Source organism: Lutra lutra, chromosome 8 (assembly GCF_902655055.1).
Source record: "Lutra lutra chromosome 8, mLutLut1.2, whole genome shotgun sequence".
Lineage (NCBI taxonomy): Eukaryota > Metazoa > Chordata > Mammalia > Carnivora > Mustelidae > Lutra > Lutra lutra.
This window is the reverse complement of record NC_062285.1, coordinates 59880105-59904926: the sequence shown is the minus strand read 5'-3', so window position 1 is coordinate 59904926 and position 24822 is coordinate 59880105. Positions and strand designations below refer to the sequence as shown.

The 24822-nt window shown below is 38.5% G+C and overlaps 1 pseudogene; it reads right to left on the bottom strand.

Moving 5' to 3' along the window:
* Positions 1-10497: 10497 nt before the first annotated feature.
* LOC125106912 (olfactory receptor 8S1-like) lies at positions 10498-11366 on the bottom strand (annotated as a pseudogene).
* Positions 11367-24822: the final 13456 nt, after the last annotated feature.

The window sequence follows — 24822 nt, the reverse complement described above, 5'->3', positions numbered from 1 at the left end:
AAGAGGGTTCCCCTTTCTCCACATCCTCTCCAGCACATGTTGTTTACTGTCTTGTTAATTTTGGCCATTCTAACTGGTGTAAGGTGGTATCTCACTGTGGTTTTTATTTGAATTTCCCTGATAGCTAATGATGCTATTCAAGATGTATTACAAAGCTGTGATCACCAAGACAGCATGGTACTGGCACAAAAACAGACACATAGATCAATGGAACAGAATAGCAACCCCAGATATGGACCCTCAACTCTATGGTCAACTAATCTTTGACAAAGCAGGAAAAAATATCCAATGGAAATGGTGCTGGGAAAATTGGACAGCTATATACAGAAGAATGAAACTCGACCATTCTCTTACACCATACACAAAGACGAACTCTAAATGGATGAAAGACCTCAATGTGAGAGACAGAAATCCATCAAAATCCTAGAGGAAAACATAGTCAGTAACCTCTTCAACATTGGCCACAGCAACTTCTTTCAAGACATCTCTCCAAAGGCAAAGGAAACAAAAGTGAAAATGAACTTTTGGGACTTCATCAAGATAAAAAGCTTCTACAAAGCAAAGGAAAACAGTCAACAAAACAAAGAGGCAACCCACAGAATGGGAGAAGATATTTGGACAAAGGGTTAATATCCAAGATCTATAAAGAACTTCTAGAACTCAACACCCAAAAAACAAATAATCAAGTCAAAAACTGGGCAGAAGACATGAACAGACACTTCTCCAAAGAAGACATACAAATGGCTAACCTTCACATGAAAAAATGTTCATCATCATTAGCCATCACGGAGATTCAAATCCAAACCACACTGATACCACCTTACATCAGTTAGAATGGCCAAAATTAACAAGACAGTAAACAAAAAGTGTTGGAGAGGATGTGGAGAAAGGGGAACTCTCTTATGCTGTTGGTGGGAATGCAAGTTGGTGCAGCCACTTTGGAAAACAGTGTGGAGATTCTTTAAGAAATTAAAAATAGAGCTACCCTGTGACCCTGCAATTGCACTACTGGGTATTTACCCCAAAGATACAGATGTAGTGAAAAGGAGAGCCATATGTACCCCAATGTTCATAGCATCAATGTCCACAATAGCCAAACTGTGGAAAGAGCCAAGATGCCCTTCAATGGACAAATGGATAAAGAAGATATGGTCCATGATTTGAGGAAGTGGAGATGCAACATGGGGGCTTAAGGGGGTAGGAGAAGAATAAACGAAACAAGATGGGATTGGGAGGGAGACAAACCATAAGTGACTCTTAATCTCACAAAACAAACTGAGGGTTGCTGGGGGGAGGGGGTTGGGAGAGGGTGGTAGGGTTATGGACAGTGGGGAGGGTATGTACTATGGTGAGTGCTGTGAAGTGTGTAAACCTGGCGATTCACAGACCTGTACCCCTGGGGATAAAAATATATTATATGTTTATAAAAAAGAAAAAAAAAGAAGATATGGTCCATATATACAATGGAATGTTATGCCTCCTTCAGAAAGGTTGAATACTTAACTTTTGTATCAACATGGACGGGACTGGAGGAGATTATGCTGAGTGAAATATGTCAAGCAGAGAGACTCAATTATCATATTTTTTCACTTACTTGTGGAGCATAAGGAATAACACAGAGGACATTGGGAGTTGGAGAGGAGAAGTGAATTGGGGGAAATCAGAGGGAGCAATGAACCATGAGAGACTGTGGACCCTCAGTAACAAACTGAGGGCTTTGGAGGGGAGGGGAAAGGAGTTGGGTGAGCCTGATGGTGAGTATTAAGGAGGGCATGTATGGCATGGAGCACTGGGTGTGGTGAATAAACAGTGAATCTTGGAACACTAAAAAAATAAAAAATTAAAAAAAAAAACTGGCAGAAGACATAAACAGACACTTCTCCAAAGAAGACATACAAATGGCTAACAGACACATGAAAAAATGTTCAACATGATTAACCAATTAGATCTTCAAATTTACTTGTTTGAATTTTGTTATTTAACATCTGGCAGATAGCCAGGAGAATGTGAGATGGTAGCTTGCTTCTATCTTCTGCAGATTGAAAGAGTGAACAGGTTTTCTGCCTTGATGTGTGAATAGGTCTGATATCAGGAAACCTTGCATATAGTTAGCTATCCAAATCGTGGGGACAAACAGGGTTTTTGTTTTTCTTCCTGGAAATAATTTGTGAGAAAAGAGAACCATATTGATTAAGGTTACAGGAATCACTAGTCAAAATATTCAGAAGCATTTCTGAACTTGGACTGTGTAATCTGAAGAGAGCCAAGATCAATCAAGAAGCTACAATTCTAGGTGTGCCTAGGTGGTTCAGTTGGTTAAGTATCTGACTCTTGATCTCAGCTCAGTTCTTGATCTCAGGGTCATGGAGCCTACTTAAACAAACAAACAAACAAACAAACAAACAAAGTTACAATTCTCTCCAGGTAATTATTTGAAAACCCAATCTCATGTTTTTCATTCCCAGTCATACATTCACTCCCCACCCCACCCCCAAATAGATTTCAGACCATTCTAAGTACCCAAAAGTATTATCAAAACAAAGGATTCCCTGTGTCGTTTTATGGGTGCATTTAGGCCATTCACATTGAGAGTGATTATTGATAGATACGTTTTTATTGACATCGTGTTACCTTTGAAGTCCTTCTTTCTCTATATTTTCTCTATATTTCTGTTCAATGCTCTTCTTAAGATTTTTCCTCTTTTATAGTATCCCCTTAATATTTCCTGCAGTGTCAGCTTGGTGGTTGCATAGTCTTTTAAGCCTTGCCTTGGAAACTCTTTATCTCTCCATCCATTTTGAATGTCAGTCTTGCTGGATAAAGTATTCTTGGCTGCATGTTCTTCTCATTTAGTGCCCTGAATATATCTTGCCAGCCCTTTCTGGCTTACCAGGTCTCTGTGGACAGGTCTGACGTTATTCTGATGGGCTTTCCTCTGTAAGTAAGGAGCCTCTTTGTCCTAGTGGCTTTCAAGAGATTATATCTACAATTATGATTCCTCAATTTGACTATCAGGTGCCTTGATGTTTTTCTGGAATCTATAATCTTGGGTGGAGACCGTTTGGCCTCTAGTACATGAACGCTGGTTCCATTCGCGAGATTGGGAAAATTTTCATGAGGAACTTGTTCCACTATATCTTCTAGACTTCTTTCTTTCTCCTCCCCTTCAGGGATTCCAATAATTCTGACGTTTGAACGTTTCATGGCATCATTTATTTCCCTGATTCTGTATTCATGGCTTCTAAGTTGTTTGTTCCAGGCTTCCTCCTGATCCTTTCTCTCTATCTGTTTGTCCTCCAGATCACTAATTCTATCTTCTGTCTCAGTTACCCTAGCTTTGAGAGAATTTAGATTAGATTAGAACTCATTGAGAGCATTATGAACCTCATCTCTGGTAGCTTTTAGCTCTGCCCTAACATTGTGAACATCCTCTCTGGTCGCTTTCAATTCGGCCCTAATCAATTCCGTTTGGTCATCCATGGCTTTCTCCAACCTAGCTATTGCCTGGATAATTGAGATACCACCTTACACCAGTTAGAATGGCCAAAATTAGCAAGACAGGAAACAACATGTGTTGGAGAGGATGTGGTGAAAGGGGAACCCTGTTAAACTGTTGGTGGGAATGCAAGTTGGTGCAGCCACTTTGGAGAACACTGTGGAGATTCCTCAAGAAATTAAAAATAGAGCTTCCCTATGACCCTGCCATTGCACTACTGGGTATTTACCCCAAAGATACAGATGTAGTGAAAAGAAGGGCCATCTGTACCCCAATGTTTATAACAGCAATGGCCGCAGTCGCCAAACTGTGGAAAGAACCAAGATGCCCTTCAACGGACGAATGGATAAGGAAGATGTGGTCCATATACACTATGGAGTATTATGCCTCCATCAGAAAGGATGAATACCCAACTTTTGTAGCAACATGGATGGGACTGGAAGAGATTATGCTGAGTGAAATAAGTCAAGCAGAGAGAGTCAATTATTATATGGTTTCACTTATTTGTGGAGCATAACAAATAGCATGGAGGACAAGGGGAGATGGAGAGGAAAAGGAAGTTGAGGGAAATTGGAAGGGGAGGTGAACCATGAGAGACTATGGACTCTGAAAAACAATCTGAGGGTTTTGAAGGGGCAGGAGTGGGAGGATGGGGGAACCAGGTGGTGGATATTGGAGAGGGCTCGGATTGCATGGAGCACTGGGTATGGTGCAAAAACAATGAATACTGTTACGCTGAAAATAAATTAAAAAATTTAAAAAAATAAAAAATATAGAAGTACAAATTAAAAAAACAAAACAAACAAACAACAACAACAACAACAAAAAAACAACAAAGGATTCTCTGGTCTAGTCAACAAGAGGTGCCATGATGTTTAAGTAGTCAACGGGTGGGCAGCTGAACTGGACCCAGAAGATAGCTGGGATGGTATCCAACATTTCTTGGAGGCATAGCCTGAAGCCAAGCTTTCAACTTAGTTTTTGTTTCTGTTGTTTTTTTGGTTTCCTTTGTTTTTTGTTGTGGTTAAATATTGTATAATTTCTAAATTCATGGCATTTTTTCATTATACTTCCCTGAAATATATTCTTTGTTTACTTTTATCCTCATTGCACAGACCCATCTCCTTTCATTAGAACATGCCTTTGTATATTGTTGGTTTGTACAGTTTATGTAAATAGTATTTGGCTTACTATTTACTATATAAATGGCTTACTCTGTTTTATGCATTGCCAATCAGCACTGTGGTTTTAATATTCAGCAGTATAGTATCAGTGTATCTAGTCTGTTTTTTCTAACTACTTTGTAGTGCCCCATGGTATGTATCCACCAAGGTTTTTTTTTTTTTCCTTTCTGCTTCTCTGATTGACACCCATTATGTAATTTTAAGTTTACAACTCCATTCCTCTACAAGCAATGTTAAAATGAAACTCTTATATGTATTCCTTTACAGACCACATATAAGCAGGGAGAGAAGGGTAAAAGGAGAAGGAAAAAGACAGGGTGAGGGGGGGAAGGAGAGATGGGATGGGAGGAAGAGAAAAACAGTAGGTCATAATTCATGCATATATTTAATTTGACCTCTGTAATATCACTCTGCACAATGACTATAAATATCTACTCTTGCATTATTACCTTGTGTATCTGCCCAGAGATACTCCAAAAATTTAGAAATATTTATAACACATATATATTCATATATATTTTTTATTTTACTAGTATACACACTACTGTACTCTGTACTCTGTACTGTCTCTGTTTCCCTTTCTCTCTAAAGTTGTCTGTTATGAAATTTTATTTGCGTACTTTAGGTGAGGAGATGATTACTAATGGATGATTCTTCTCAACTTATATTCTGAACCCAATGAATAATGCTCATAGGAATCAGAAATTGTGATAAAAAATTAATTGCTAATACAAATTCAACTTAAGACAAAGAATGAATACTAATAAAACTAAGAAATAAAATAAATAAATAAAACTAAGGAATATAACATAAGGAACACACACACACACACACGAGCTCTACTGAGTCATGAGTAGTTGACACTCCCCCTAAATTAGATTTATTTGTCCATCCCATCATAGATTGCACAATATAAACCACACATATCTCAACAGAGGGCAGAGGTTGCTCCTTTTTATCACATGGCCAAATGAGTAAACTAGCATGTACCTTTTCTATGAGCAGATAGGAAAGAGGAGAAAGGTGGGATTGAGCAATGCTTCCTCTCCCTAACTCACCAATCAGGTAATTTACCTCCTGGGAGGCTGGAGAGATTGATCAAGCATTACGGAGTGTCTTAGGTTGGATTCCCTAGAACCAGAGACAAGTAAGAATACTGATGTGTGATTTAATAGGTAAATGCTCTCAGGAGAAATCAGTAAGGAAATAAGGGAATCCATTATATCCAGTATAGGCAAGGAGTTGTATAAGAATGTAGTTCTAGGAAAAGTCCAACAGCTGTATTCTAAGATGAAATCCACTGGGATGGCTGTAGTTCTGAACTTCAAAAATTGATTTAATCTCTCATAATAAGTTCCACTTTTGAGTAGTGTAAAAGTTAACAGGACCCATAAAATTATCATAGTATGAACCAAACGCCTAAAATATTAATGAAGCAACACATAACACCAAATAAATTATTATAAGCAAATTTAATAAACTCAATTCAATGTTCAATTAGAACTATATTACCATTGTAAAAGACTGTAGCAGAGATATAAAGTTTCCTGAGGGAAGAGAAGGAAATGGAGAAATTTTTGGTTTTAGGGTAACCAGAACAGCCAGTCTTTGCTAATTCCTTAAGAACATAATTTATTGACTGAAACACTAATGGAATAAATAATCAATCAAGAAGTCATTTTGCCCCTTTTTCTTTTGCCATATTTGTTGAAGAAAAGCCATATATGCATATGGATGCATCTCTCCAAAAGTGGTAAAGATACTGCTCTCTTAGAAAGTGTAAGCATTTGCAATAATGGCAGGCCCAGATCCTGGTATGGTTATTGAGGTCAGCTATTGTTAAACAACAATTCAACTGAATATATTTTATTATTATTTTATACCACCTTTTAAAAATTTAAATTCAATTAATTAACATGTAATGTATTATTGGTTTCAGAGGTAGAAGTTTAATTCATCAGTCTTATATAATACCCAGTGCTCATTACTTCATATGCCCCCCTTAATGTCCATCACCCAGGTTCCCCATCTCCTCAACCCCTCCCCTCCAGCAACTCTCAGTTTGTTTCCTATGATTAAGAGTCTCTTATGGTTGGTCTCCCTCTCTGATTTTGTCTTGTTTTATCTTTTTCCTCTCCTCTCCTATGATTCTTGATTTTGTTTCTTAAATTGCACATATGAGTGAGGTCATATAATTCTCTTTCTCCGACTGACTTATTTCACTTGGCATAATACCCTCTAGCTCTATCCACACAGTTGCAAATGGCACAATTTCATTTTTTGATGGCTGAGTAATATTCCATTTTATATATACACCACACCTTCTTTATCTATTCATCTGTCAATGGACATCTAGTCTCTTTCCATTGTTTGGCTACTGTGGATATTGCTGCTATAAAATTGGGGTGTAGGTGCCCCTTCAGATAACTACATCTGTATCTTTGGGTAAATACCCAGCAGTGCAATTGCTGCATTGTAGGGGAGCTCTATTTTCAACTTGTTTTCAACTTGTTTTCCAGAGTGGGTACACCAGTTTGCATTCCCACCAACAGTGTAAGGGGGATCTCTTTTCTCTGCATCCTCGCCAACATCTGTTGTTTTCTGATTTGTTAATTTTAGCCATTCTGACTGGTGTGAAGTGGTATCTCATAGTGGTTTGATTTATAAAACCTGATATTTATTTTTTTTAAGATATTTATTTTTATTTATTTGAGAGAGAGAAGGGAGAAGGGAAAAGGTCGGAGAGAGAAGCAGACTCCCCATGGAGCTGGGAGCCTGATGGGAGACTCAATCCCAGGACTGCAGGACTACGACCTGAGCCAAAGCCAGTCACCCAACCAACTGAGCCACCCAGGCACCCAAAACCTGATATTTAAAGGAAGTTTTAAAAGTCTTTTTTTTTCCAGCATAACAGTATTCATTGTTTTTGCACCACACCCCGTGCTCCATGCAATCCGTGCCCTCTCTAATACCCACCACCTGGTTCCCCCAACCTCCCACCCCCCCCCAGGCCCTTCAAACCCCTCAGATTGTTTTCAGAGTCCATAGTCTCTCATGGTTCACCTCCCCTTCCAATTTCCCTCAACTCCCTTCTCCTCTCCATCTCCCCTTGTCCTCCATGCTATTTGTTATGCTCCACAAATTCATCCTTTCTGATGGAGGCATAATACTCCATAGTGTATATGGACCACTTCTTCCTTATCCATTCGTCCGTTGAAGGGCATCTTGGTTCTTTCCACAGTTTGGCGACCGCGGCCATTGCTGTTATAAACATTGGGGTACAGATGGCCCTTCTTTTCACTACATCTGTATCTTTGGGGTAAATACCCAGTAGTGCAATGGCAGGGTCATAGGGAAGCTCTATTTTTAATTTCTTGAGGAATCTCCACACTGTTCTCCGAAGTGGCTGCACCAACTTGCATTCCCACCAACAGTGTAAGAGGGTTCCCCTTTCTCCACATCCCCTCCAACACATGTTGTTTCCTGTCTTGCTAATTTTGGCCATTCTAACTGGTGTAAAGTGATAGAGGAGACAAGATGGCAGGGAAGTAGGAGGAGGCGCCTTTTCAACCTGTACCCTAAAGTGAGCTGATTACCTACCAAAGAACTCCGATCACCCATGAAATCAGCCTGAGATCAGAATTAAAAGTCTTTTAAAAAAACAGAACAGCTGAATATGTAAAATGAATATGTATATCTGTGCACATATGTATGAGGACTTATGTGTGATTATATGAGTATGAGGAAGTGATGAAAGAAAATATATTCAGTTAATGGGTTTCTAGAGAGGGAGGTAGTGGTTGAAGGAAGAATAGAAATTGGGGAAAGGAGAGGTAGGTGAAGAAAAAAAAAATAAGATTGGACCACCATGAAGCACCTTACATAAAATAATCTCATTTACATATTCTCATAAAATTATATAGATATCTTTATGTGTAAAAAGATTTTAAAATTATTTTTTAAATGTCAAGTCCACTCCTTGCTTGAACATACTTAAAATCATTTCCCACAAATTATCTCCACAGTTTAGAAATAGGAATTAATGGACTATTGTTTTAAATGGAAATTTCCTAATTTCTTTTCTGGATCTTCATTCCACCCCAAGTTCCATTAATTTTGGCTCTTGGAAACTAACAGAGTAACAGGAAGGGAAGGCATGAGGAGAATCGTGTGCTTTTGCATTAAAGGAGGAAGAAGCTGGCTGAGGGAAGTGCAGTAGGTGTTTTTTTGTTTTTTTTTTAAGATTTTTTTTTAAGTCATCTCCATACCCAGAGTGGGGTTCAAACTCACTATCTCAAGATCAAGAGTCAGTCACTCCATCGATTGAGCCAGCCAGATGCAGCTGCAGGAGTGTTTCTTAGTCGTTTGGAAGTTTGGTACTCTGAGACCTCAAATTCTGCTAGGTGTCACTGTTAAACTCTTGACCAATTCCCTAATTTTACACATGCAATCCAATATGATAGTTAATTCTAATAGGATTGTAATTCAGTAAGCTAGAGAATGAACTTCTAAAAGCTTGGCTTTAGATTGTCTCTAAGCCATAAGTAAGGTCAGAATTTCTAGATTTGAATTTGTCTTGCTTGAAATTATCCTTGAGTATTAATAATCTTATCCCCAACATCCAAGATGAGAGCAGCAGTGTCTTAATCATTATAACTTCATTATCAATGGGTGCATAATTTGAGGTGTTCAGGGTGGTAAGTACACTCACCTTTGAATACCATGGTGAGAATATAAGAGAATTATAAGGGAATATAAATAGATTTCCTGTTTTTTGCAATTCCTTATATATTAATTTTAAAAGCCCACACATTTTACTGCAGCTCAAGTGAAGAACATAACTTACTTTTTAGTGCCAATTTGAATACCAGTTTGGATTCTTTGGTTCCAACCAATATAATTTTAATTTGGTTCACGCTAGTTAAGAAAAGGATGTTTTGGGCACCTGGGTGGCTCAGTTAGTGTCTGCCTTTGGCTCAGATCATGATCCCAGGGTCCTGGAATGAGTCTCACATTGGGCTCCCTGCTCAGTGGGGAGTCTGCTTTTCCCTCTGCTTCCCTACCACTCGAGCTTGCTCTTGCTCACTCTCTCTCTCTCTCTCATGTGTGCAAAAAATAAATAAATAAATAAAATCTTTGGCAGGGGAAAAAAAGAAAAGAAAAAGGTATTTTGCAAAGGATACCACACTAAGAAAGCATTTGTAAAAATGGACTCTGGATTCAGACTGGTGAAACAGGAATAATAGTACTTAGGTCATATAAGGTTGATGAAATAATTAAAGAGGATTATATGTCTAAAACATTTAAGTTAGGGTGTGTCTTTATTTTTTCATTTTTTATTTTTTATTTTTTTAAGGTTTTATTTATTCAATGGAGAGAGCGAGAGACGGAACAGAAGCAAGGCAAGTGGGAGAAGGAGAAGCAAGCTTCCTGTTGAGTACAGTGCTGGATGCGGGGCTCAATCCCAGAACCCTGGAATCATGACCTGAGCTGAATTCAGACATTTAACAACTGAGCCACACAGGCTCCCCCTTTTTTTCCTTTTTAAAAAAGATTTACTTATTTTAGAGAGAGCGACAGAGAACATGTGCATGCGTGTGAGTGGGGGGAAGGGCAGAAGGAGAGGGAAAGAATCTCAAGCAGACTCCCCACTGAGCATGGAGTCTAATGCAGAGAGAGAGAGAAAGAAAGAGAGAGGGAGGGAGGGAGAGGGGAAAGAATCCTAATTTTTAGTTACAAAATATCTTATGGCAAAGTAGTTTAGCTTCTCCATAGTCCTGTTTCTCTGGTCCACTATGCGAAAGAATTAACATATCTTCATAACATTCTTCTCAAGGCTGTCTCCACTTCCTTGTTCTGCCAAGTGTAAATACAGGGTTCAGCATGGGAATGACCACATTGTACTGTAAGGAGAACATCAACTCCAATCATAAAACATAAAACTGAACCATAGAACAAGATCACAGTAATGAGGTGAGAAAAGCAAGTAGAAAAAATCTTGCTTCTACATGAAGTGGAGCTGATGCTCAGGATGGTGGAGGCAATGCAGGTATAAGGAAAGTTCCAAAGAAATTCAAGACAGAGGAGCAGAACAGGAATATGAATTTGGTGGAGGTTATCAGAGCAAGACAGAGAGAAGAGAGAAGACAGCTCACAGCTGAAGTGAGAAATAGTTTGATCCACACAGTAGTCTAAATTGACAGCCAAGAGGATATTGATGATCAGCAAAGGCCCCAGGAACCTCACACCACTCCAACACAGAGCTGGTTGCACATGACCTGACCACAGAAGAAAGTGGAGATGATGGCTACATGGCAGTCATAGGTCATCACAGCCAGTAGATAGGCCTCAGTATCCCTGGTGGCAAACAAAAAGAAGGCCTGAGCCAGGCAGCTCTCTACAAAGATGGTTTTGCTTTCAGAAAGTAGATTTTCCAGCTTCTTAGGGACTGTGACAGATGAGTGGCAGAGGTCCAGGAAGAAGAGATGGCTCAAAAAGAAGTACATGGACATGGGAGAAGTACATGGGGGATGGGAATCAGCCCTAATCACCAGCAGCATCACCAGGTTCCCCATCAGAGTGAGGAGGTAAATCACCAGAAATAACATGAAGAGCAGAATCTGGGTCTGAGGGTCAGGAGACAACCTAAAGAGGATGAACTCACTAAACATGCTGTGGTTTTCCCATAGTGATAAAAATATTTACCCTGGGAATCCAAGAGATACTAGAACTCCTTTTGTGCCTCCCAATTACCCTCACTGCCTTAGCCCTTCTGATCTTGTACATCATTTTACAAATGTACTGGAAACCAGGTTCAAATATTTCCAAGCTGACTTCCTAATCACGACAGTAAATTTGATATTCTTGGATGAGAGTCCACCACCCCCTATCAACTCCTTATGTAATTTTGTAGACCCTCATCTTATGCCTCTAGAGGTTCCCTTCTTTATTTTTAAGATGGATAATAACACAGAGAACATTTTTTTTCAATATAATTCTTTTTTTTTTTAATTTTTTTTCAGCATAACAGTATTCATTGTTTTTGCACCACACCCTTTGTATATTTTGTGGAAATAGAGAAAATTTGATGATGTGGCAAAGTAAAAGGTAAATAACAGAAGTAAGATCCTTGATAAAGGGACAATAAATGATCCAGAGCACAAGTGTTTTTGTCCATAGGTAGGAGGAGAGGCCCTTTATCTCTTGTAAATAAGAAGTAAGGTAAAGAGAGCGGTGACTGAGGCAGCTAGCTTGGTAGATTTTATGGCTGGAATATGAGAGACTTTCTAGCTGATCACTGCAAAGTTTTTGATGAAATATGAGATGCAATTGTGAAGAGAGTCTCCCTATCTATCTGCCTATCTATTTATCTATCTATCATTTGTGTGTATATATGGTGTGTGCTTTTAGTGGTGAGGGATTTTGATGACCTAAGAACACAAAACTCAGGTACATCAAGTAGAAGACTAATTTACGAAGGAAATGCAGTAAGATTACCTGTGATATATTTGCCCATTTGAGATTTGGGGACTAAGTAGAACAAGTATGTGATTATCTTCAGTAATAGTTAGCTGCTTAAGCATATGCATGGAACAGAAAGTGATTTGGTATTATTTTTTTTAATTTAAATTCAATTAGCCAACATATAGTATATCAATAGTTTTTCATGCAGTGTTCAATGATTTCTTAGTTGCATATAACACCCATTGCTTATCACATCAGATGATGTTATGTTCATAATGTCCTTAATGTCCATCACCCAGTTTACCCCATCCCCTCACCCACCTCCCTTCCTTAACCCTCAGTTTGTTTCCCAGAGTCAAGAGTCTCTCATGGTTTGTCTCCCTCTCTGATTTCTTCCAATTTAGTTTTGGTATTAAATGTGGTTTGTTTTTTCCAAGAATATGCAGGGACAAAGAAAAAAAAGGTAAGAAAAATAAAGCATGTTTTCAAAGTGAATAGATCACAGAAACAAGGCTATATAAAGAATTAAGTGGGGAATGTGCAGAGGATTATGGCTAGGGCAAAGGCAGTAAATCCATTAGTTTGGGTCCAAAGAACTGCTTCTGCTTCTGTAGGAACACTAGGGTAAGCAAGTTATAAATTTTGGAGATAGTGGTAAGATAGAGGAAGGTCTGAAATTCAGATTTCGTAGGTGTAACTATTTGTATGACAAAGTGATGAGTGTTATTTTGAGATCAGGAAGCTAAGATGGGGTAAAAGATTCAGTCTCTGGCACTGTAGAAGACAAAGTCTAGAGTGCTGAATTAGCATGGTAAGAATTTTTGTTTGTTTGTTTGTTTTTTAAATTTTACTCTTATTGCCTTTAATAAAGATTAATTTTTATTTTTTATTATGTTCAATTAGCCAACATATAATACATCATTAGTTTTTGTTGTAGTGTTCAAAAATGCATTAGTTGCATATAAAAGCCAGTGCTCATCACCACACATGCCCTCCTTAATATTTAGAATTTAAAGAAATTCAATGAAAAAATTTCAGCCCAAGATAATCAGTCAAGTTATAACCCTAGTGTGCTATTGGATGAAATGCCCTACTTGCGTTTGATCAGAGAAGCTGTTCCCCTGGAACAGGATATCTGATTACATATCCCATGCTGAGCTTAAAGCAAACTCTGCTCCTGTCAAAGTCTCAGCCAGCTTGGAAGTCCACATGCTAACCCAACCCACATTTTCACACTCTAAAACTTGCCTGTGTTCACTTGCTTTGTTCTAACAAACATGCCTTGTAACCTCAGACTCAGGATAACTACTGTTTAATGCTGTCCAAGTCCACCCCGCTGCCCCGGCCTTTCCTTCTAACTGAATACAACTAACTATATTCAGTTGATCAAAGACTGGTCTCTCTTCTCTTGACTGTTAACCAAGCACTGGATGACTAAGTTCAATTACCTATCTGAATAACCAGTAACACCAGGTGTTACTGGCAGCTATACTTTGAGATTCACTGACAAATTATTCATACCCAGGGAAAATAATTCAGCTTTTTCAGGTAGTACTGAGAATCCTGTATTAGGGGAGATTGGGGAGGACTTCTGGGGGAAACGAACCATGAGAGACTGTGGACTCCAAGAAACAAACTGAAGGTTTTAGAGGGAAGGAAGTGGGAGGATGGGTGAGCCTGGTGGTAGGTATTAAGGGGGGCACGTATTGCATGGAGCACTCGGTGTTATATGTAAACAATGAATCTTGAAACACTACATCAAAAATGAATGATGTACTGTATCATGACTAACACAATAAAAAAGAGAAAATTCATATTTGTAGTGAAATATATGTTGGCAATAAGAGATGATGAATTGTGTATATTATTTTTCCAATATATGCATATTTATTTTCAGTTACTTGAGGAATGGGTTATGAAGAGTAGGAAATATTCAAGGGGAATCTAAGCCTCTTAGAAAGAAAGAAGAGAGGAATGGAGTGAGGGGGAAAAGGAAGCACCTCAAGGAGTAGGTTAGGAGGAGGCAAAATCATCAGAGGATTCAGAAGAACATTTTCATACTCTTGAATTCTCTTAGTGGAGAAAGTGTCCTGAAGTTTTGAGTCAATAGGTTAAAGGATCAGGGGTCAGGTGATACTCATTAATGTAAGATGTACTACAACTTCCCGACTCTGGGAATTAACATTTTGCATATTTTCCTTGTAACTCTAAATATTTTGCTGATAGCATTATCTGAACAAAGGACTCTGATGCCCCACCAATCAAAAGACCAGTTGGTTTAGGCTGAACTAAGGACCACGGGGGACTGGCTCAATAATATATATTCCTAGGAGTTACAGCTTGAAGCTACAGTCTAAGTTGCTAAGAAGCTTGAACTTTTAAGAAGACATTAAGGAGGGCATATATTGCATGGAGTACTGGGTGTGGTGTATAAACAATGAATCTTGGAACACTGAAAAAAATAAAATAAAATTACAAAAAAAAAAAAAGAGAGAGAAAAGGCATTAGGGATTTTCTCACATGTGACCTTTGCAACTTGTAAACTGAAGCAATCAACTTGAACTCCTAGATGTGCTTTCCTGCTAGTCTCCTGGGAACTAAAGAGAAGCAGGGTTAGAAAAGAGAATTCAGAGTCTTTCCCTCAGGCACATAGAACATACAGGCCATATGGACCCTCAGAGAATTCGCTTGGGATCTGAAAGGGGAATCACAGCTAAGCTCCAGATTATCCTTTCATGTGTGTATGAGATGATTTTATTCATTCAACTGGGTTTAACATTTATCAAAATTAATATTAATCAAGTGAGGCTAATTTTTAACATTTTAAAATAACTAAATACTAATTTGTATCTTATAATACAACAAATAGGTGGTCATGGTAAAGTATATAAGCAGAATGTAAGTTTCAGTAGCTTTCCTGTGATCCCTCCTATTCTTCAGGGAAACAGAAGGGGAGGAGTTGTTAAAGATATTTGGCCTAATTATACCTGGTAACTAGGGAAGTATCCATAGGAATCAGTATGGTATTGTCTGTATATGTCTTAATCTGTGTGTGTTTGTATAAAATGAATTTTATATATACGGACATGTGTATGTACACACATACACATATATATAATTTAGTTTTCAAAAAATATTTTAATTATAGGAGGAAGAGTCAAGATGGCGGAGAAGTAGCAGGCTGAGACTACTTCAGGTAGCGGGAGATCAGCTAAATAGCTTATCTAAAGATTGCAAACACCTATAAATCCAATGGGAGATTGAAGAGAAGAAGAACAGCAATTCCAGAAACAGAAAATCAACCACTTTCTGCAAGGTAGGACTGGCGGAGAAGTGAATCCAAAGCGACGGGAAGATAGACCGCGGGGGTAGGGGCCGGCTCCCGGCGAGTGGCGGAGCAACGGAGCACAAAATCGGGACTTTTAAAAGTCTGTTCCCCTGAGGGACATCGCTCCAGAAGCTTAACTGGGGTGAAGCCCAGGCGGGGTCAGCGCAGCCTCAGGTACCACAGGGTCACAGAAGGATCGGGGGTGTCTGAGTGTCGCAGAGCTTACCGGTATTAGAACAGGGAAGTCGGCTACAGAGACAGAGCCGAGGAGTGAGCTCTAAACTCGGGGTTGCCTTGGGCCAGTTGCAGGCTCGGTTAGCTCGGAGCGCGGCCGGAGGCCTGGGTGACGGGAGTCATTGGGCGCTGTTCTCTGAGGGCGCACTGAGGAGTGGGGCCCCGGGCTCTCGGCTCCTCCGGGCTGGAGACTGGGAGACCGCCATCTTCACTCCTGTCCTCCAGAACTCTATGGAAAGCGCTCAGGGAACAAAAGCTCCCAAAAGCAAACCCAGCAGATTACTCAGCCCGGCCCCCGGTAAGGGTGGTGCAACTCCGCCTGGGGCAAAGACGCTTGAGAATCACTACAACAGGCCCCTCCCCCAGAAGATCAATGAGAAACCCAGCCAGGACCAAGTTCACCTACCAAGGAGTGCAGTTTCAATACCAAGGAGAGCTGCGGAATTCCAGAGGAGAAGAAAGCAAAGCATGGAACTCATGGCTTTCTCCCCATGATTCTTTAGCCTTGAAGTTAATTTAATTTTTTTTTCTCTTTTTCAATTTTTTTTTCTCTTCTTCTGCTAAATTTTTTTAACTTTTACCGTTTTCTTTTTTTAACGTTTTATAAATAGTTTATCTAATATATATATATATATATATATATATATATTCCTTTTTATATTTTTTATCGGCTTTCTTTTTTTAATAGCTTCTTTTTTTTTCTTTTCTGAACCCCTTTTTATCCCCTTTCTCCCCCCTCACGATTTGGGATCTCTACTGATTTGGCTAAAGCATATTTTCCTGGGGTTGTTGCCACCCTTTTAGTATTTTACTTGCTCCTTCATATACTCTTATCTGGACAAAATGACAAGGTGGAAAAATTCACAACAAAAAAAAGTACAAGAAGCAGTACCAAAGGCTAGGGACCTAATCAATACAGACATTGGTAATATGTCAGATATAGAGTTCAGAATGATGATTCTCAAGGTTCTAGCCGGGCTTGAAAAAGGCATGGAAGATATTAAAGCAACCCTCTCAGGAGATATAAAAGCCCTTTCTGGAGAAATAAAAGAACTAAAATCTAACCAAGTTGAAATCAAAAAAGCTTTTAATGAGGTGCAATAAAAAATGGAGGCTCTCACTGCTAGGATAAATGAGGCAGAAGAAAGAATTAGCGATATAGAAGACCAAATGACAGAGAATAAAGAAGCTGAGCAAAAGAGGGACAAACAGCTACTGGACCACGAGGGGAGAATTCGAGAGATAAGTGACACCATAAGACTGAAACAACATTAGAATAATTGGGATTCCAGAAGAAGAGGAAACGGAGAGGGGAGCAGAAGGTATATTGGAGAGAATTATTGGAGAGAATTTCCCCAATATGGCAAAGGGAACAAGCATCAAAATCCAGGAGGTTCAGAGAACCCCCCTCAAAATCAATAAGAATAGGTCCACACCCCATCACCTAATAGTAAAATTTACAAGTCTTAGTGACAAAGAAAAGATCCTGAAAGCAGCCCGGGAAAAGAAGTCTGTAACGTACAATGGTAAAAATATTAGATTGGCAGCAGACTTATCCACAGAGACCTGGCAGGCCAGAAAGAGCTGGCATGATATATTCAGAGTACTAAATGAGAAAAACATGCAGCCAAGAATATTATATCCAGCTAGGCTATCATTGAAAATAGATGGAGAGATTAAAAGCTTCCAGGACAAACAAAAACTGAAAGAATTTGCAAACACTAAACAAGCTCTGCAGGAAATATTGAAAGGGTCCTCTAAGCAAAGAGAGACCCTAAAAGTAGTAGATCAGAAAGAAACAGAGACAATATACAATAACAGTCACCTTACAGGCGATACAATGGCACTAAATTCATATCTCTCAATACTTACCCTGAATGTTAATGGGCTAAATGCCCCAATCAAAAGACACAGGGTATCAGAATGGATAAAAAAACAAAACCCATCTATATGTTGCCTACAAGAAACTCATCTTAAACCTGAAGACACCTCCAGGTTTAAAGTGAGGGGGTGGAAAAGAATTTACCATGCTAATGGACAACAGAAGAAAGCAGGAGTGGCAACCCTTATAGCAGATCAATTAGATTTTAAGCCAAAGACTATAATAAGAGATGAGGAAGGACACTATATCATACTCCAAGGAACTGTCCAACAAGAAGATCTAACAATTTTAAATATCTATGCCCCTAACGTGGGAGCAGCCAACTATATAAACCAATTAATAACAAAATCAAAGAAACACATCGACAAGAATACAATAATAGTAGGGGATTTTAACACTCCCCTCACTGAAATGGACAGATCATCCAAGCAAAAGATCAACAAGGAAATCAAGGCCTTAAATGACACACTGGACCAGATGGACATCACAGATATATTCAGAACATTTCATCCCAAAGCAACAGAATACACATTCTTCTCTAGTGCACATGGAACATTCTCCAGAATAGATCACATTCTTGGTCCTAAATCAAGTCTTAACCGGTATCAAAAGATTGGGATCATTTCCTGCATATTTTCAGACCACAATGCTCTAAAGCTAGAACTCAATAACAAGAGGAAATTTGGAAAGAACCCAAATACATGGAGACTAAACAGCATCCTTCTAAAGAATGAATGGGTCAACCAGGAAATTAAAGAAGAATTGAAAAAATTTATGGAAACAAATGATAATGAAAACACAACGGTTCAGAATCTGTGGGACACAACAAAGGCAGTCCTGAGAGGAAAATATATAGCGGTACAAGCCTTTCTCAAGAAACAAGAAAGGTCTCAGGTACACAACCTAACCCTACACCTAAAGGAGCTGGAGAAAGAACAAGAAAGAAACCCTAAACCCAGCAGGAGAAGAGAAATCATAAAGATCAGAGCAGAAATCAATGAAATAGAAACCAAAAAAACAATAGAACAAATCAACGAAACTAGGAGCTGGTTCTTTGAAAGAATTAATAAGATTGATAAACCCCTGGCCAGACTTATCAAAAAGAAAAGAGAAAGGACCCAAATAAATAAAATCATGAACGAAAGAGGAGAGATCACAACGAACACCAAAGAAATACAGACAATTATAAGAACATACTATGAGTAACTCTACGCCAACAAATTTGACAATCTGGAAGAAATGGATGCATTCCTAGAGACATATAAACTACCACAACTGAACCAGGAAGAAATGGAAAGCCTGAACAGACTCATAACCAGTAAGGAGATTGAAACAGTCATCAAAAATCTCCAAACAAACAAAAGCCCAGGGCCAGACGGCTTCCCGGGGGAATTCTACCAAACATTTAAAGAAGAACTAATTCCTATTCTCCTGAAACTGTTCCAAAAAATAGAAATAGAAGGAAAACTTCCAAACTCATTTTATGAGGCCAGCATCACCTTGATCCCAAAACCAGACAAAGATCCCATCAAAAAAGAGAACTACAGACCAATATCCTTGATGAACACAGATGCAAAAATTCTCACCAAAATACTAGCCAATAGGATTCAACAGTACATTAAAAGGATTATTCACCACGACCAAGTCGGATTTATTCCAGGGCTGCAAGGTTGGTTCAACATCCGCAAATCAATCAATGTGATACAACACATTAATAAAAGAAAGAACAAGAACCATATGATACTCTCCATAGATGCTGAAAAAGCATTTGACAAAGTACAGCATCCCTTCCTGATCAAAACTCTTCAAAGTGTAGGGATAGATGGCACATACCTCAATATTATCAAAGCCATCTATGAAAACCCACCGCAAATATCATTCTCAATGGAGAACAACTGAAAGCTTTTCCACTAAGGTCAGGAACACGGCAGGGATGTCCGTTATCACCACTGCTATTCAACATAGTACTAGAAGTCCTAGCCTCAGCAATCAGACAACAAAAGGAAATTAAAGGCATCCAAATCGGCAAAGAAGAAGTCAAACTATCACTCTTCACAGATGATATGATACTATATGTGGAAAACCCAAAAGACTCCACTCCAAAACTGGTAGAACTTGTACAGGAATTCAGTAAAGTGTCAGGATATAAAATCAATGCACAGAAATCAGTTGCATTTCTCTACACCAACAACAAGACAGAAGAAAGAGAAATTAAGGAGTCCATCCCATTTACAATTGCACCCAAAACTATAAGATACCTAGGAATAAACCTAACCAAAGAGACTAAGAATCTATACACAGAAAACTATAAAGTACTCATGAAAGAAATTGAGGAAGACACAAAGAAATGGAAAAATGTTCCATGCTCCTGGATTGGAAGAATAAATATTGTGAAAATGTCTATGCTACCTAAAGCAATCTACACATTTAATGCAATTCCTATCAAAGTACCATCCATTTTTTTCAAAGAAATGGAACAAATAATCCTAAAATTCATATGGAACCAGAAAAGACCTCGAATAGCCAAAGGAATATTGAAAAAGAAAGCCAAAGGAATATTGAAAAAGAAAGCCAAAGTTGGTGGCATCACAATTCCGGACTTCAAGCTCTATTACAAAGCTGTCATCATCAAGACAGCATGGTACTGGCACAAAAACAGACACATAGATCAATGGAACAGAATAGAGAGCCCAGAAATAGACCCTCAACTCTATGGTCAACTCATCTTCGACAAAGCAGGAAAGAATGTCCAATGGAAAAAAGACAGCCTCTTCAATAAATGGTGTTGGGAAAATTGGACAGCCACATGCAGAAAAATGAAATTGGATCATTTCCTTACACCACACATGAAAATAGACTTCAAATGGATGAAGGATCTCAATGTGAGAAAGGAATCCATCAAAATCCTTGAGGAGAACACAGGCAGCAACCTCTTTGACGTCAGCCACAGCAACATCTTCCTAGGAACATCACCAAAGGCAAGGGAAGCAAGGGCAAAAATGAACTATTGGGATTTTATCAAGATCAAAAGCTTTTGCACAGCAAAGGAAACAGTGAACAAAACCAAAAGACGACTGACAGAATGGGAGAAGATATTTGCAAATGACATATCAGATAAAGGGCTAGTGTCCAAAATCTATAAAGAACTTAGCAAACTCAACACCCAAAGAACAAAGAATCCAATCAAGAAATGGGCAGAGGACATGAACAGACATTTCTGCAAAGAAGACATCCAGATGGCCAACAGACACATGAAAAAGTGCTCCATATCACTCGGCATCAGGGAAATACAAATCAAAACCACCATGAGATATCACCTCACACCAGTCAGAATGGCTAAAATTAACAAGTCAGGAAATGACAGATGCTGGCGAGGATGCGGAGAAAGGGGAACCCTCCTACACTGTTGGTGGGAATGCAAGCTGGTGCAACCACTCTGGAAAACAGCATGGAGGTTCCTCAAAATGTTGAAAATAGAACTACCCTATGACCCAGCAATTGCACTGCTGGGTATTTACCCTAAAGATACAAACGTAGTGATCCGAAGGGGCACGTGCACCCGAATGTTTATAGCAGCAATGTCTACAATAGCCAAACTATGGAAAGAACCTAGATGTCCATCAACAGACGAATGGATAAAGAAGATGTGATATATATACACAATGGAATACTATGCAGCCATAAAAAGAAATGAAATCTTGCCATTTGCGACGACGTGGATGGAACTAGAGGGTATCATGCTTAGCGAAATAAGTCAATCGGAGAAAGACAACTATCATATGATCTCCCTGATATGAGGGAGAGGAGATGCAACATGGGGGGTTAAGTGGGTAGGAAAAGAATAAATGTAACAAGATGGGATTGGGAGGGAGACAAACCATAAGTGACTCTTAATCTCACAAAACAAACTGAGGGTTGATGGGGGGAGGGGTTTGGGAGAGGGGGGATGGGGTTATGGATATTGGGGAGGGTATGTTGTATGGTGAGTGCTGTGAAGTGTGTAAACCTGGCGATTCACAGATCTGTACCCCTAGGGATAAAAATATGTTTATAAAAAATAAAATTTAAAAAAAAAAGGAAAAAAAATTTTAATTATAAAATAAAAATAAAATGATTACATATTGGAGGATGGAGAAAACAAACAGGATGGGGAAAACAGAGAAGAAAGTTATGCTGTTTTTAATGTAACTTGTTATACAGTATTGACTTCTGAATAATCTATTTAACCAAACAAAAAAGATTAAGTTCTTTAATCTTTAATCTAGATTTTAAAAAGCTTAAAAAATAAATTCAAAATCCTAAAAAACAGAACTAAAACAAATGAGCCTAGCCATATAAAAAAGAAATTATATAATCACCATAGAAAATAATTATTTCAACTGACTTTAGATTATAGGATTTTGAGTACGTTGCTTCAGTGAGAATGACATTTCATTCAATAGTCTTATTGTTAGTAATAATGTTGATATTGTTTTTTGAAATTATTATAGGTATATTTGAAAGATAAATATTATGCTAATATGGTTAGAACTATTTATTCAAAGAGCAAAGGAAGACAATATAGAATCAAAGAAGCAAGAATTTGTGATCTTAAATTTGAAATTGAAGTATTTATGAACTTGTTACCTTTTTTTCTACTTTAAATGGCTCTATTGAAAAAGTCTGGGCATATTGTAAGGTGGTAATGATCACCTATGGTGATCCATTAAGGAACCAGAATTCCTTAGGAAAATGGCTGGTTACAGGTTTAGGGCATTAAGTGCCCATAAAAAATTTGGGATTTTTTTTTGTTCCAGAAAGTAAGGAAAGCATCAAAACCTATTATGGTCACCAAAAGGACACATCAATAAGCCCACAGGTCAAGAATGTAATATTTTAGAGGCGCCTGGGTGGCTCAGTGGGTTAAAGCCTCTGCCTTCGGCTCAGGTCATGATCCCAGGGTTCTGGGATCGAGCCCCACATCGGGCTCTCTGCTCAGCAGGGAACCTGCTTCCTCCTCTCTCTCTGCCTGCCTCTCTGCCTACTTGCGATCTCTGTCAAATAAATAAATAAAATCTTTAAAAAAAAAAGAATGGAATATTTTAGTAAAAAATAGTTACTGAAGTTGATTAAAACACATTGGATATGTAAAAGAGATGATTTCACAACAATGCACAGTTATTCAACCAATCAATTGATAAAGGACAAATGACAGTTGGACATCAATAGAAGTTACCCTGGAAATTTCTAATTAAGGGGAATGAAATAAAGTAGTTATTATATTCCTACCCTATATTTGTAGGGTAATGAAAGAAACCCTAATTGTTATGAGAACTTAATTTTATTCAGATGAATTCCAGCTAATAAATGCAGAAGGAATAAGAAAATAAGAGAATTACCAGTTTGAAACTTCTAATGAAATAACTACTTTGGGCAATTGTCATCAATGATTTGTGAATATATTTAAGTAAAAGAAGGTTGGAGAACTCTACAGTGAAGAAATACAAGTGTCATCACCTGGACCCACCAATCAATCTTGTCATCAAAAAAGTGGGACAACCAGACATCATGTTTCTCTTGATGTAAGCAACATGAAGATCACAACTCCACTTACAAAGATTTTCAGAAAGGACTCAAGTCAAAGTGTGGGATCAATGGACAAGGCAGATAACACAACTAGGAAGCAAATTGGCTAAATCCAGAGTGTAAATATTCCACAGGAATACTGTATGGGTTTCTTCAGCAAATCAATGGCAATCACAATTTTCAGATATGCTCAGGAGCTATGAAGACTCCTGCCTTGGCAGTGGAGAAAGGTTGTTGTAGCATACATGACAGACCTGGTTCTTCTTTTGGGGAGGATGATTTCCTGAATTCATCATTTTTTCTAGCATTTAGCTCTGCTCTCAGGAATATTCCTTGTCCATTATCCTGCATGGCCACCTCTGAGATAAGCAATGGAGAGTATGTCTTCCTTAGCATCTTCATAACTTTCACTGCCTGCTTTTTAATTGGGCTTCAACATGTAGAATTTTCTTTAGGGATTGATCAGACTCTGGTTTTTGCAGGGCAGGCTTCTAGTCAGTTCTCTGTGTAGGAAATCAGAGCCTTAAAACTTGAATAGCCTTGATTTTTAAGTCTGAAGACCCTATTATCTTTTTATTATTATTAAGATTTATTCAAGAGAGAGACCATAAGCAGGAGGGGCAGAGGGAGAGAAAGAATCTCAAGCCGACTCTGTGCTGAGCATGCTCTGCACTCCCCTCACCTCTATTTAATTGGACCACTTTGAGGCTATCTGAAGCAATGGATTTGAGTGAGAAAGTAACACTCAAAACCTTGCTTTGCCAGTATGTTTTTGCCTTTGCACATGAAAGGAATTTAGCCTTATCTCCTATTATGGCCTTTGCATTAAAGCCAGTGCTTATAACTCTATCAGTTTCAGATACAGAAGCAATCAACATTTCACTCCCATAAGACTAAATTAGAGAACCCCCGGCTAATATAGAGTGTTAACTGTAGGCAAAAATTAACTCAGTAGACTATTTCTTTCCATTTCTGCTTGTGGGCAGGAATTCTAGTCATAATTTACCTCTCATTAGACTCTGCTAAAATAAAAAGAAGGCAGTCAACACCACCAACATCCTGTATTTTTACTATCATTTCCTCTAATGTTATGTTGTCAGTAAGCATGTGGGTTGTCTTTCAAGGTACCACATATGAGACTTTGATCAAATAATTTATTATAGCCATTTGTATGTCTTCATTGGAGAAGTGTCTGTTCATATCTTTTGCCCATATTTTGATATGATTATCTGTTTTGTGTATGTTGAGTTTGAGGAGTTCTTAATAGATCCTGGATATCAATCTTTTTTCTGTACTGTTCTTTGCAAATATCTTCTCCCATTCCGTGGGTTGCCTCTTTGTTTTCTTGACTGTTTCCTTTGCTGTGCAGAAGCTTTTGATTTTGACGAAGTCCCAAAAGTTTATTATAGCTTAACTAGGGTGCTGGATTTTGTAGTATTCAGGGTTTTTTGTGTTTTTTGTTTTTTTGTTTATTTGCTGGCTCCACACCCAGCATGAAGCCCAACACAGGGCTTGAATTTATGACCCTGAGATTAAGACCAGAGCTGGATGGTGGAGAAGTAGGAGGAGGCCCCTTTTCAACCTGTACCCTAAAGTGAGCTGATTACCTACCAAAGAATTCCGATCACCCATGAAAACAGCCTGAGATCAGAATTATACACGTCTGGAT